Source organism: Cupressus sempervirens, chromosome 4 (genome assembly GCF_028749045.1).
Source record: "Cupressus sempervirens isolate cs-2001-9-10 chromosome 4, ASM2874904v1, whole genome shotgun sequence".
In the NCBI taxonomy this organism is placed as follows: domain Eukaryota; kingdom Viridiplantae; phylum Streptophyta; class Pinopsida; order Cupressales; family Cupressaceae; genus Cupressus; species Cupressus sempervirens.
The window spans coordinates 140,995,182-141,011,164 of record NC_143121.1 but is presented as its reverse complement, the minus strand read 5'-3'; the positions used below and the strand labels follow the sequence as shown (position 1 = coordinate 141,011,164).

General features: G+C 35.5%; 1 protein-coding gene across 1 annotated transcript in view; it reads right to left on the bottom strand.

Annotated features, from left to right (window-relative positions):
- LOC149560342 (uncharacterized) overlaps positions 1 to 15,983 on the bottom strand; it is a 146,664-nt gene that overhangs the window by 115,611 nt on the left and 15,070 nt on the right. The gene's annotated exons all lie outside the window — the stretch shown is intronic.

Sequence of the window (15,983 nt, the reverse complement as noted above, 5' to 3'; positions counted from 1 at the left end):
CAAAACTGCCATTACTCAATTCTGCACTCGCAAGGAACTGATCCTAGAACCATTTTTCCAACTAAATTCCATCTTACCAATCACTCAGTACACCATTATTCACTTTTCTCTTTCCTTGTAATAAAGAGTCAAGGTGCTACTAAATACCAATTTGAGATCATAATTGTTTTTCAAAGACAAGAAAGATAACTTTTAGTTAATGAAAGAGAAAGAGTGCACATTGGTAAAGCATATATAGAAGACTTCAAAGTATTACACGATTCAACATGATATCTGGCTAGGTGGACTGTAGTGCCCACCCATAGTTTTCTTTTATGTTCTAATTGTCGAACTCTTTTAGGCCTATTTTCATGCATGTGTTAGTTTCAGAGATATTGTTTTACAATTATATGACATTATTTCATGACTTGATTATATATCCAAATTGATTACATAGTTGATCCATTTCATGTGCTATTCAATGATTATTACTACTTTCTTAAGATGATGCTATAATGACTCCTATTTAGTAAATGCAATTGCTTTCATTATGATGTCATATGATATGTCTTTAAATGATGATTATTGTGTATTCATGAATATGAGTTATTTATATTGGAATCTAATGTTATTTATACGCATGACTTACTATGGTACTTATCCCATACTCGCATGTTTATAGTATGCGTGTTTGTTTTACATTTTTGTTTGATGTGTCTGATATGGTTAAGGAAATCATAATCACATGTTAGTCAAAATGTACATGATGCACCACTTCCTACCATTGCTTGTTTAGTTTAGATATATATGCATATGTACATGCTCCTCTTTTATACAGGTTTGCAAGTACCAGGCATCGACTTCCTTAAATTGTCAGGATGAGCATGCCCTATCGTAAGAACTCAGTGGTAGGAATGGGAAGATAATTTTCAGGCCTAATCCTAGTCATAGCCTAATTACTTGTCGTAAGGAGGACTTGTATTGACTATCTACCCTTTTGAAAACCCGTGAGTGATCTTTTCATGTGATGTTTGATTTTGACTTTAGTCGATCTTGCTCATGTGGTTTCTATGAGATTTTTGCTATGTGATTTACTTGGTAAATGGTTTAATTATGATGATTGGATTAATCTTATGATATTCAAATTATTAAATGTTATTTGATTTAAAATATATCTAAATATTAAAATATGATGATATTATATTAATTGAAAATAAATTAAATATGTGCTTCGACTTAAAGGATTTAATTTAAAAGTCTAATTTGATAAATTTGATAAAAAGAATTAAAAGATTAAAGATTTAATATTAATTTATTGTAATTATTTAATTAATAATAATTAAATTAGAGTTGCATTTAAATAACAGGCTTTAGATATTGTTATTAATTAAAATAACGAGTTATGCTTTAAAAGTGCTTGCTCTAATTAATAAAGTGGGGAAAAGAAAATAAAATAATATTTTAATTAAATTGTGCTTTAAGGGTGCATAAAAGGATTAAACAATTAAAATATTTTATATTTTAATAATGTTTATAGCTTTTAGAAAATTGGTGAGCAAAAACTCTAGATAGGGTTAGGGATCTTTATTAGAGGGTTTGCAGTTCATTTTCGGACACATAGGTTTGGAAAGCAAAATTTGGAATTGGAGCAAAAGAATTAATGAAAGCTTAGAAGGGTTTGGATTAGCAAGAGTTTCACCATTTTTTCAGATTCTAGCAATCGATAAGATGTAGGGTTTGAAACCCGAGGTAGAAAATTATTTTGAAAAGATCTATGTTCTTCGTGTCTTCTTGAGTGCTTGCAATTTGGCTGTTTGGTTTAAATGTATTAACTTGGATCTGTGTAAACAATAGAAAATCTCACATTTCAATATGTAGACTTTGAAACCTTGTTCATTATCAAACCCTTAATTGAATTTCCATAGAAGAAAAATTGGAGAGAAACAAATTAAACAACTAGAGTTTCATCAAATTCATGTGACAAAATTCATATAATTGCTCGTCTTCACCTCTGATTCAAAATAAATATTCACCCTTAGTGTTTATCAAATTGAAATAGAAAAATTATAAATATTGTTTGCTATAAATTATTTTCCTACCAAGTTTATCCGTACAACTGTTACAAAATATAAGCGTGTATATATATATATTAACAAAAGGAAGGTTTTTTATTCTTTATACATTTTTTTTTGTCAATTTACTAAAGAGGGTTCTATTTTTAATTTAATAGGAAATTTTTATTTTAAAAAATATAATATAGGATTAGGGTTTGACCCACCCATCCTTCCTTACAGTTGGCATGTCTAAAAAGGCAGCGCATGCAGCAGCCGCCTTAAGGCAGACGATAGCATTTTGCCTTGAGGCAGCCAATAACCCTTTATGGGGTTTTGGTTTTTTTATTATTTTTATTCAAAAACTTTTGTTGTATTAAATTTTGATTATTAATTATTATTAAATAATTTTAATTGTTAATTAAATATTAATTAATTTATATTACAATAAATTATATACATATATATATATATTTAATTTTAATTTATTTGAAAATTAATTAAAATTAAAATGCTTTTAAATATATTTATTAAATAATGATTTTAACATTAGTTTATTTAAAACCAATACATTTATAATATGTTTAGTTCCTTGTTAAGATTAGTTTTGGATTTATTGATAATAAAAGATTATAGTGATTAATAGACAATAATTATTATTATTGTTGATAACTATTATCCTTATTTGAGTATGTAATTGAGAGGGTAAAATTGTTTTATCGGAACATAGATACATATTGTTATGATGAGTAAACACGTCTAATGGCCAAACCAGACTTTTTGGAAACAAATAAGTTAAACCATATGATTGAAATCGTTTATTTTTCTAACGCTTGATTTGGGACTTTTGTGGTATTTATTTAGCAATGGGTTTTGAATTTTATGGTGATGGTTATTTTATTGGGGTTTTCATGTGAATTGGTTAGCTGGCCATGTGGGACATACACCAAAGGCTTTTTGAGAGTTCCTTTTATGTTGTTTATTTGACTAGATGTCATGATGTACTCTATGTTTCAAATTGAGATTTAAGTTATATAAGATTTACTTTGATGAGCATTTATGAGAACCTGGATTCTGAAAACCACTACATATCAGGCTGCCTGTCATGGAATCGAATTCAATCAATATTGCTTTTGTGGTATGGGACACAAATTGTGGTTTGTGTAGAGGATGTAGTTATTTGGATGTGCTTCATTGTATCAATTGTACTAATGTATTTGCTTATGAGATCATGAATCTATTACTCATTTATTATTATGGACATTGTATTTAAAATTTAAACTTAGTTATTTACTGAACTTTGTAACATATTAGGTTTATTTCTTTTGGGTTCCCAAGCAAAGCATTACATGGACCCATATTTAGAAGTATTGAGATAAGATAAGATAATATTATTAATGTCCAACAAGAGACAACCAAAAGCATCTAAGGGACTAAGAGTGTACAACTAAAGAAACAGTGGGCTACAAGAACACTAAACGGTGTTGAGGAAAGAGCAAGCAAGAAACAAAAGAAACAAAGAAGTCAACAACAAGGAAAGGACTAGGGACCCTTCCTTGGCTGAAAGTATTCCAACGCCAAAGGATACAGTCCAGGGTGAGTAAGGACCCCAAACTATCAATGAGAGTTGCAAGAGGGGTGTCACTAACAAATAAATCTGTTGTGGGGTTTCACAAATCTAGGGTGATTGATGGTACTAGACGATCGCTTCACCCCCCGCACCAGAGATGAGGAAGAGAGGAAGGCGGTGATGAGCTGGTTCGGGACCTATCTCTGGGGGAATAAGAGTTGTAGAGTGTGGTCACGGACTGCATAGTCTCTAGGAGATAAAGCGCAAGGCACCTATGATTCGTGTAATCAAAGAAAGTTGTGAGAGATCTACACTCTCTAGATAAACAATAAAATCTCCCTTTAATCTCATAGTAGGTGGGGCAATGGAAAATGAAATGGGTCTCAATCGTAGCCTCATCCAAGGTACACAAACGACAGACACAGTCCTCTTTATCCATGTGGTAATTGATTTGGATCCGAAGCTAGTGGGAGCCTACTTTGAAGGACCCAAGAGAGATGCGTATGGCATGGCACCAACACCAAGACAAGTAGCTAGGGCATACAATAATCCCATCTCAAATGTCCTAGAAGTGCTCAGCATAAAGCTGCAGCAAATTCCATAAAAATTGAAATATCTAATGGAAAGTGCTTGTAAAAGAGCCCATTAAATAGCTTAATAGGAAGAACATGACTTCAGGGTGTTAGGAGAAATGTAACCCATGTTTATATGTCTCAAGAAATGTTGTGAATTTTAATAATGATGAATAATCCTTCAGGATCTTTGTATTATTAATTAACTAGAGGGTAGCTTTTGGTAGTTTAGTTCTACAGTTTTGCTCCTAACTGTCTTAACAATTTGTGTTCTATATATTCATTTATTTTCCAATAATAATCTATGTGCATGTGAATCACAATTGAGCCTATTACAGTGGTATTAGAGCCAAGGTGATTTTGAATTGAAGAACCTGTAGAAAGCTATGAGTAGTCACAAGATGATTATAAGTTTAAAATCATACTCTGAAATTTTGGTTATGATTATGAAGTAAATGAATTTGAAATTTTGCTTCAAGAATAAAATAGAAAATAGACTTTAGATTGCACGCAAAGGGCCCGTTTGGTTGCTAGAATAGAACTGGAATAGGAAGAGAAAATTAGAATATGTTATATATTCGTTGTTTGGTATGCTCAATCAGAATTGGGAATAGAAAGACATTCCAATTTTGCTCGTAAAATGAGCATATGTCTATGCCAAAAAAGAGTTGTTATCGGAACAGGCCATTCCTATTCCCAATCTGTTTTGTTTTTTTTTTTTTAACTTATAATTTTTTTTTAAAAAAATTTTACTTTTTTTTAATAACATTTTTTTTATTATATCTATTTGTTTTAAAAAATGAAAATAAATTAACCTTTTTACCATTATTGAAAAAATTAACCAAAAAATAATAAATTAAAACTAAAAAATTTAGGAGAAATATTTTTAAAAATACAAAACTTAACCTTATTCCTATTCCATTTATGTACAACCAAACAATGGATTAACATATTCTCAATCGAATTCCAAGTGAACCAAACAAGATTGGAATTGGCCCTTTTCTATTCCCATTCCCCATTTCCATTCTCATTCCATTTTTCTATTATAATTTTCAGTTCCTATGCCAGCAACCAAACGGGCCTTAAATTCCAATGCATTCTTTATTTTCAATTGTTAGAATAGATCTTTCTAGTAAAGACAACTATCAAGAATGGATTCAAAAAGTTAAGAGCACTCTTATTTTTAATGATTTGCGTGATGATGTCTATGAAAGCAAAGATGACAGCGAGGAGCCAGAGAAGCGTACAGCTGAAAAAGAAGTAGAAATTTGGAAGAGTAGAGACAAAAATGCTTATGCTCTGATTGCTGCATTTGTCAATGAAGAGATAAGTAAGCCTGTCATTTCTTGTAAGACTGCTTCCACAGCTTTAAAGAAACTCAGATCTTTATGATTCTCATTCAAAGCTTGAAATCATTCAGTTGTTAATGAAGTTACTCAATTGAGAGATGAAGGATAATGATCTGATGAAGTTAACCTCTGAAGGCAGAGCTCGAGAAGTTCTGCTAGGCAAAACAAGGACAGGAAGTTCTGCTAGACAGAATGAAGAAAATGCAGGGGAAGTGATTTCTCATTCAAGTAACAATTCCCATAATTATTATGATTGTGAATTGAACTTTTCTGTTGTCGATGAACCTTCTTCCTTTCAAGAAACAGAAGCTACATACATAGAGAATTGCAATGCAAAGAGAGTATTACGCTCTCATAAAAAATGGAACTTGGAGGTTAGTGGACCCTGATGGAACCCTGATTTATTAAATCAGGACTTCCATTTTGAGTATCACTTTTTCATTCTGCTGTGGATCTTTGATCAATTTTTGTGGGATAGGGGTTTTCATTTGCACAAGATAATGATCAAATACTACAGTTTGATCAATCAGAACCAGATCTGTATAAATTGAATATGGAAGCCTAGAATACAAGTGGTTTTAGGGATTTACATTCATATGCAGAACTTGATATGATACTGATATAAATGGGAGTACACATATGCAACTGTGAGTTCCTCCAGTGAAGAGAAGTCGACAGAGGACATATATAGCAGGCTCCAAATCATTAGGACTACGCAACAGATTAGAAGCAGCACTGCCTTGAATCTCCAGACAGGTTTCAGAGGAAAATATTGATTTAAACAGAAGTCCTGTTTTATGCCAGATTTTGTTCTGCTCCTTTTCCAAAAATTCACACACGTGGCTGTATCGGCTTGCTCTGATACTGAACATAGATGCATCTCTGGCCTGCATATAATCTCAGTCATATGCACTAGAGTCCTAGTTTTTTTAGCAGCAAAGTCTGGAATCATTAAATTGCAGAGGACTGCCATGTTCAGAAAGCAAGCATATTTGGAACATATTGGAATTAACTTCAGAGGTCTTGCTGAAAATTACAACAATCTGGCCATGCAGATATTCCAGATTTATAGTCACAAACTGAGAATGGGAAGGTGATGGCAGTGATGGCAGATTGTTGTGAATGTAGTACAGATATCACTGTCCTGGACAAATTGAGACTGCACATAAGAGATGGACTGTGAGCACAGATAATGGTATTGCAGCAGCTTCATCAATGTCATTGCAGACATATCATCAAGTTTTGTTTAATCTATTGTAAGGTCCACCAAACAGATCAGTTATTCCTGAGAAAGCCATTTCACTAGGCATTAGTATGCACCAACACCTTAAGGATTAGGTTGAACCAGTGCCTATTGATAGTTTTTAATATAAGGATGAAATAATAGTTTTCAATCAAAAATACCGAGACATTCTTGATGTATTGAGACATGTCAAGAACTTGTCATTGTGGGAGGAGACGTGATTGAAAGCTGAAGGTGGTTTCCGTGGCACAGTCTTTGTTCGTCCATTAGTGAAGCCTGAAGGTGTCTGAGACATTTATATATGGGATTAGGAGTTTGAATGCCAATATATTAAGCCCGGACAGATTTAAAAGGCAATCATATGATCAAACTCACACACGCTAGACAGGATTGATGCTTGGTATAACAGAGCAATCAGAAAACCATATATTTCTAGATTGACGGAGTGTATGTTACTTCTCAAATTAACAGAGAGGTCACACCCAAGTATGTGATGTGATAAGTGTAATATTCGTATGTGATGCCAAATGATGAGTTTGAGTGGATTCACGCACAAGCGTATAAGAGGACGTCTTTTGCAAACCGCACTGAAGGATATTATTATTGAAGACGTCAAAATTCCAATATCAAATACAAGATGTATCCGCGAAATAATCAGCCCAGACGGGTCTAAGAAATACGCATGCAGGAATCGACTTAAAGATCATTCCCGACTATGCATGTTGGTTTGAATTTGGCAATTCTTGAATGCCATCAAAGAATCATCCTCCAATCAATAGAAGCCATGACCCGTTTTCATAATTTTTAAGTGAACGTTTTTTTAAATGATTTATATCTAACGGTATTTTGTGTTTGACGCAGGTCCATGGTACGTTGGAAAAGGATAACCTGTGTACAGACAAATACACCCTTAGCTCTCAAGCAAAAGAAGCCTTGAGAAGAAGGAAAGACAAACATAAAATTGAAGTGGAGGATTATAGTTCATCAAAGTTACGAAACTGTCTATTTTATTAAATCAAAATTACATTATGAAGCTATACGTTTGGTTATTTGTTACAAAAGGGTGTGGTGCTTGGAAAAGTAACCGACGCCTTTTGGCTTCTTATAAAGACAAGATGTAAAAAACAATTGATATAGTTCATTATCATATACAAATTTTTACGTACCCAGGTCATATATGCTCTATGATATATTTTATTCTTTCATTGGTAGAAATGAAGTTTTGAACTAAGCCCGTGGATTGTGGATTGTTGAATATATTCATATGTGATTCTGGAGTCAAATTGTATTGGATGGATCATCCATAAGGAGTGTCTCCAGTGCAATTTTATTTCCGGCATGATCAATAAGAAATATTTAGTTTATTTTATTTGCATGAAGCCTTAGAGTTAAAATATTATACAGTTTCGTCCTTTATAATTATTATTTTAATTCTATAAATAATTTATATGATAGATAAGTGGACAGGATCAATTACAGCATTTTAAAATCGAACATCATAGATATTGAGAAATATTTAATTGTTTCCAAATATAAATCTGGTTTGTCTCCCAACCACAAGTGTTAAAGTACATTCTAGACTATTTTAAAATTGTGTCCATATATTTGATCTATTGCATCTTGATTGCATCTTGATTACTAAATTGTTTATGTTGGATGTGCGTCAAATTTTATAAAGTTGTATGTTTTAAACTTATAATATTGACTCTATCGACCTTCGACACTAGTCTTTGTATTATTCATAATTTGCAATCCATACACTAGCAATTATTTCATATCTTTCCTTTGAAGAATTAATATATTCATTTGTTGCATTTATCTGTACTTCTTATTTAAAAACATTCATATATTATTCTTAATTTATAATTTGCAAACTTAAAGTTTTCTATACTTCTTGCCATTTTGGAAGCTTTAATTATATTTGCATTCTAATTGAGCTGCTATAAGCATCTTGGGCTTAAGTGTTTTGTCCAGGATCAAGTATACCCGCCTTGGTTTTGCAGAGCCAGAAGCGCAAGGGATTTGGATCACATTGATCAGTCCCGTCAAGTCGGTCATTACCGGTTGGATATCGCAACATCAAGCGAGCAAGGCTCATAGGATTCCAATCTGCAATTTTGGGAACTGTTGTGAGGTTTTCACACCATCGCCCCAAAATTTTGGGGACCCCCTTTTTCTCGATCGCCTTGGCAATAATTTTGGAAGTTGTCCAAAAAAATTTCTATCATTGAAAATTTTGAGTCTTGGACACCTTCAAGCCAAAAGGGAGAGGGTTAGATTTATTTTCACCCAGTTTCAAATTGATATTCTAAAACGACCAATTTCATCCTTAGGCCGAACAAATTTCAAAGAACAACACTTGACAAGATAAAATTGTAAATTTTGTACTTAGACGATTTATTTGAAAATTTAGATATAATTGTATAAATTTGAATAATTTTCAAAAAATGAAATTTTGTTAAATTTAAGTTTTTTGGAAAATTTTGAATTTTTTCGGTGAAAAAATAAATTTTGTGATGATGAAATCAAATAAGAAAATTGATTTTAGACTCTAGAGAAATGATTTATTTTTGTCAAAAAAATTAAAATTGCATAGGAAAATTGATTTGGATTAAATTGCAAAAATTGTCTTTAAATGGATTAAATTTGACTTGAAGATTTTAAAATATTTTTTAAAATTAGTAATTTAAAATTGAAAAAATCAATTTTGGCCAGCCAAAATCTGATTTTTAATGATATATTAATTACTAAATCATCATTAAATGGAAACATTTAACGTCTACAAGGCTTTATTTTTTTTTTTTTGCAATCTTGGTCTAACCGGCAATTTAAAAATATAAATTTCATCTTGGCAAAATTAATTTTTGGCTAAGCATTTAATTATGGGCCAAATTTGTGTTCTAATTAATATTTTTTTTTGCTCCCAGGGTCCCAGTCGACCAGCGAAGGAGGGCAAGTGAATGGGGTATAAGAGGAAGCCCTTTCCCCTTATCTCCTCACTCCTCATTCCTCCTCTTCATGGTGTTAGGCAATTTTGACTTGAAGCAGATTTCCTTGTGTTTGGACGGTTTTAGAAAGGGCAGATTGGCATTATTTTTGGCGATTTTCTTCATGATAGAGATCTCCCATGCTTGACAATTTTCTTTGTGGGGCAGATCTGCACTCTATATTGGCGATTTTCCATGTTAAGGGCAAAATTCCTATGCTTGGCGATTTTTTCTAGAGAAAATCAGACTTCCAATTCTTGGCAATTTATTTTGATAAAGGAGAACATTTTCAGAATTGCAAAGTTGAAAGGCAAATTTGTTATTATTTAAGTTTGATCTTACATTTTCTAGAGGGTCTGTTGTTCTTCTAGAGGCTGCGATTTCTCCCAGGTTGGATGATTTTTGGTTGAAGAGGAAAACAAGGGATAAAGTCTGATTTGTAACACATGCATGGACAATTTCAAGTGGGCCAAATTCTGATTTTTTTAGCTAGGGTATCAAGATTTGCAAGGGATTTGAAATTCTTAGATCTGATTCTAAATTCCAAAAGAAGACCCGGCCATTGGTAAAGGTAAGTTCAATTCATTTAGAGTTGAAAGGGGTCCTTAAGCGGATTTCTCTCTTTTGCTCTTGTATAGTTTTGTTTCACTTGATTCTTCTTGCATTCATCATCCACCACTTCATCATCCCAACCTAGGTTAAAGACTGGAGATTAATAAGGGTAGAATCCATGATAGGACATTTGAAGGAGCAGAAATAAGCTAGACCACCCTAGGTTAAAGTTGGAAAATATAAGTGTAATCCATCCTAAGGTAACGGCGAGGCAGAAATAAGTGGTAGTCTCGCCCCTAGGTTGAAGATTGAAGATTGATAAGTGTAGTGATAGGACTCGGTGAGGCAGAAATAAGTGTAGAATCAATTGATAAAAAGAAGGTTGGAAATCGATAACGGTAGTCCATATCACTTAGAACGAAGGGGCAGAAATAAGTGTTTAGGATGGTAGATGTTAGTCCAAGCAAGAACCCTAAGGGAACAAATACTAAGAAAGACAAAGAGGATATGATGCCCAAAACAACTTTCTTCTCGAAAATGAGGCAAATAATTGATACCAATGTCAATATAGTAAATATGATACAGATAAAGGACAAACTAAAGGAAGGACAATCCCCCATGGCAAAGAAGATATACAGAAGTGGGATTGTACACGCAGTAGCTTTTCCTCCTACCTTGCCTTGTCTAGAATTGGTTATGGAGTGCGCATCCAGGTTTGATCTTATCAGTAAATCCATCATTTTAGATGAAGGGAAGAGGGTGTTGGCCAACATTGGCAGGTAGGCAATCGAAGAAGCATTTAACATTCCCCAATACAAGAGCATGACAGTGGTGATGATGGATCAAGCAGCCAAATCATTTCAGGATAACCAAGAAGCTTATTTCACACATCTAAAACAGGATTGGCTACACGAGGGAAAGAAAGGAGCAACCAGATCATCGAGGCTCACAATGGTAGATTTCAAATCAGAATAGGGCAATCTCATTGTGCTCCTCAACCGGATCATGGGCCTAGCTCAAGGTATGCAATTCAAAAATTGAATGTACTTCTTTATTGATGAAATTAAAAAAGAAAAAAGAAGATTTGATTGGGCTAGGATCATAAGTGAGAATCTAGAGTTGCAACTTAAAACTGTATAAAACCAAAAGCAATTCTACATGGGATCCTATCTGTTTTAAATTGCTAGATTGTATAAAAGTTCGGGACTTAAGGCCTTAGGAGAAGTTGGCAATGGACCGAGGCAATATTTCGTGCATGAATGCTATCCGCAGCTTCATTTGCACAACAACAAAGATTACAAAATGTTTACAGTAAGGGTATTGCAAGGGACACCTCCTAAGAGACTCTCATCGGAAGCAGAAGCAAAGATAAAGAAATATGAGAGTTGGTTCATTCAATTTCTGCAATTCACCTACATTAGAGTAGGAGGAAGCACAGTTTGTCCCAATTGGCTTCCAAGATACCCACCCGACAAGGTAGTTTTGATGGAATTGGCCAGGCAACTTGAGCATTATAACAGAATAATGAAACTCGAGGGTATGACAGGGATTACCTTCTCATTCAGAATTGGCAATGATAGTTGCCCCAATTGTGTCACCTTTGCAGCTGTAGAGAAGGAATTGGAATGGTATCATCTGGGATGGTACAGAGCAAGGCAAGGATTTGATCCTAATGGTCTTATCAAGGTATCTCACCGAAATGCATTTAAATATGTTCCCACTATAGAAGACTTTTGGGTCAATGCCAAGGATGACTTTCATTTGAGAAAGCTAGCTTTCTCAAGGTTGTCGATGAACATGATGAGAGATATCAAATGGAGACACCTTGATATTCCCGATCAACTGGAAGATAATGGAGATGTGTTGAGAGAAGATTTTTATACAGTAGAAAGAACAAAGTTGAATCCACTAGATTGGGATGATCATCAGGATCCTTCCTTGGAAGCAGTCACAAGGATAGTAGATTTGCATACCGAGTCGTGGTATAGTGAAAAGTTAAGGAAACTACAAAGTCAAAGGATACCCCTTACTTATGAGAAGATGAAGCCAAAAGAGGGTCAAACGGAATCAGTCGGACAGAAGGGTAAAGGAAGTAGCCGGCAACAAGAAACAGTTAGGAGCAAGAAGAGAGCTTTGGAGGTCGAAAAAAGCAAAGAACATTAGGAACCTCCAACAAAGAGACAGCACGCAACACTGCCAAGGGAAAGTATAATTGAGGCTAGAGGCTAAGAAGATAACACAAGTGAACAAAGGACCATGGTAGAAGTGAGCTCTGATTCAAAGTCAAGTGGTTACAGTAATAGCACCGAGTACTCTCCTCTCTCAAAAAACCAACGTGGAGATGACATGGCAGTTACTAATGAAGAAGAAGATGAGCCGATTGATATTGAGGAAATGAGTCAGGCACCCAAGGCCGTTGGTGATGCTTTGTTAGTCAAATCAAATCCGGATTTCGGGAGATGCACCGCACCACTATGGTTAAGGCAAATGCTTATGCCAAGAGGCGAGGTAGTAACTCCCCAAACAATGGAAGACATCCAAGGATTAATAGAAAAGGGTGATAACGAGAACCAAAAACAAATGGCAAAAACAATGGCAAAGGTAATCAGGAGCTACAATGATGGTCACCGAAATGTTCAAATTGCCATACCAACAGTCAACAAGGCATTGGATGAGATTGCGGCCCAAGAATATGAGATAGTGCAACATAATTTGGGAAGAAACACGGATGATATGGAATGTGAGGAGATCCAGGAAGGTATAGCTTCAATCAGAGAAAGGTTGAGGAAGGCAAATGAAAGGATCATAAAGTTGGAGACCAAGAACAAATATTGGAGAGACTGCCAGCCTATCCAACAGTTGCACCAGGCAGCTCTTCCTCAAAACAGATATCGACTCAGCTACATGAAGTCAAGTATTGGACCCATGTACAATCCAAGACGGGCAAAATTTCTTGCCTTCCTTCATCTCGACATTAAGGTCTGTTGATGTGAGTTTTTGTATCACTTACATAACATATTAGGATTTGAATATTCAATATGGGATATCAAACATGCAACTCCTCTCTTGAAAAGTTAATGCTCATGAGACATGAGTATAACTCCAATGTTCCTTACACCAATTGATACTCACTCAGTTTTATCGATGTGATTCGCTGGTAATCACGTAGGCGGCCTTACGCAAATTGTTGAGGATGACTTAGACTTTGGTGGGATGAAGGTGATGGTGATTCGATTTGTGAAATGTGCAGGGGCAAATAATGTTGATGATGGTGATGATGGAGGAGGTGTCTGCCAAGGATGATGTCGATGCGAAAGTGATGGTGGTGGAAGGTGAATGGAGGTGTGCACTGATATTTGACTTCTCTAACTTCTCTTTCTAAACTTCGACTATCCAGCTACTCACTATTCTACTCCTACTCCTATGAATGGAAGGTTAGCAAATGGACGAGGATCGAACCTAATGAGAGCTGACCAGCGGCCTCACTTCCACAGGTGCAATGATTCGAAGGAATAATAAACTAGTTTGCCACACAAAGCTTCCCAACCAGCCACTAGGATGCTAGTGGTCTAGTATTGATCCCTATCAAACATTTACCAATGCTTCCCAACATTTACCATACAACTATCCATCTACTTTACTCTTGCTTAAACAACTTGAAATGAAATTTGCTTCAACAACTTGAAAGGAAATCTAACTATGTGGAAGTAGAACACATGCAATAATACCCAATGTTCTTAATCACCATGCAAGTCTCAACAATGAAAAAGAGAGCAATTTTGGTATTATCTTTGCAACAATTTCTCCAACACTTTACAAATGAGAGCAAATGGCCTTATATAGGGGCCAAAAATACAACGGACGGTGGAGATCAAAACAAGATCAACGATCCAGATTGGATCTTAAAAACCCTAATTAGGGTTGCCACTGCATCGGCCAATGAGAAAATGCCACCTCATCAATGACTAATGAAAAAAGTGCAAAAAGTGGCGACCAATGAGAAGGCACCAAAATGGTGGCCAATCAAAAATAGACACTTCTCCTATTCTAGAAGAAAGAGAAATTGCCACTTGGGCTTACATCAAATGATCTTCTAATATAACTCTTCCCTTTTCTTTCATTTTCTTAGCTAAGGCAATGAACATAGCTAGCCTTTCGTTAACTTCTTCCATAGGAGGACAAGGTGTGTGCTTCGCCCTGAGTTCCGCTAACTTCACCATGCTGCTTGCTATTTGTAGTATCTTTTCGTGATCCTTCTCATATTCTTTCGCAAATCCAATAAAAACACTGAGGGAGGAAAGGGTGCCCAAATGCTTTTTCTTGATAGCAACCTTTCCCAACTCATCCAACCTCGATCCAAAATCTGTCTCATTGACATCCTCTTCTCTGATATCCTCAAAATCAAGTGCCACCCCAATGTCGCTCATCATGGTTGAAATAGAAGTGTCGACGCTTGGGCTGTGCCATGCAATCTCATTATGTATTTCTTCAAGTGTTCTAAATCTGGTAGTCAATGCAACAAACCAAGATTCCACTGTACTCAATCCTCTCTCATCAACCAACCTGGCCCTTTACACATATGCCTCTGGTAGCCCAATGAACACCTGTAGCCTAGGAATAGCCAAATCTTTGATGGGAAGGAAATCTTTCCACTCCTCTTCAAATAATCTGAACTTGTCTCTAACAACCACTAATGATGGGAATGTCGAGATGAAGGAAGGCAAGAAATTTCGCCCATTTTGGATTGTATCATGGATCCAATCCCTGACTTCATGTAGCTAATCTGATATCTCTTCTGAATTGCTCCCACTATCTTGAGGAAGGGTTGCCTGGTGCAGTTGTTGGATGGGCTGGCAATCTTTCCAATATTTGTTGTCAGCCTCCAACTTTACTATTCTTTCATTTGCCTTCCTCAACCTTTCTTTGATTGATGCTATACCTTCCTGGACCTCCTCACACTCCATATCATTTGTATTCCTTCCCAAGTTATGTTCCACTATCTCATATTCCTGGGTCGTGATCTCATCCACTGCCTTGTTGACTGTTGGAATAGCAATCTAAACCTTTCGGTGACCATCACTGTCGCTCCTGATTACCCTTGCCACCATTTTTGCCATTTGTTTTTGGTTCTCGCTATCACCCTTTTCCATTAACCCTTGGATGTCTTCAATTGTGTGGGCAGTTACCACCTCGCCTCTCAACATAAGCATTTGTCTTAACCACAGTGGTGCAATGCATCTCCCTAAATTTGGATTTGGTTCGACTAACATAGCATCACCAATGGCCTTGGGTGCCTGACTTGTTGCCTCAATGTCGATTGGCCCATCTTCTTCTCTATTAGTTTCTGCCATATCAATTCCTTGTTGGTTCTTCGAGAGAGAGGAGTACTCGGTGCTCTCACTATAGCCACTTGATTCCGAATCAAAGCTCACCTCTACCGCGAACCCTTTATCACTTGAATTGACCTCTTGGCTTCTAGCCTCAATTATACTCTCTTGATGGCGTTGCGTGTTGTCTCTTGGCTGGAGGTTCTGGATGTTCTTTGCCCTTCTCTACCTCCAAAAATTTCTTCTTGCCGCCTCTGATTGTTTCCTGTTGCCGGCTACTTCATTCCTCTATCCAACCGATTATGTTTGTCTCTCCTTTGGCCTCATCATCTCATAGGTAAGGGGGATCCTTT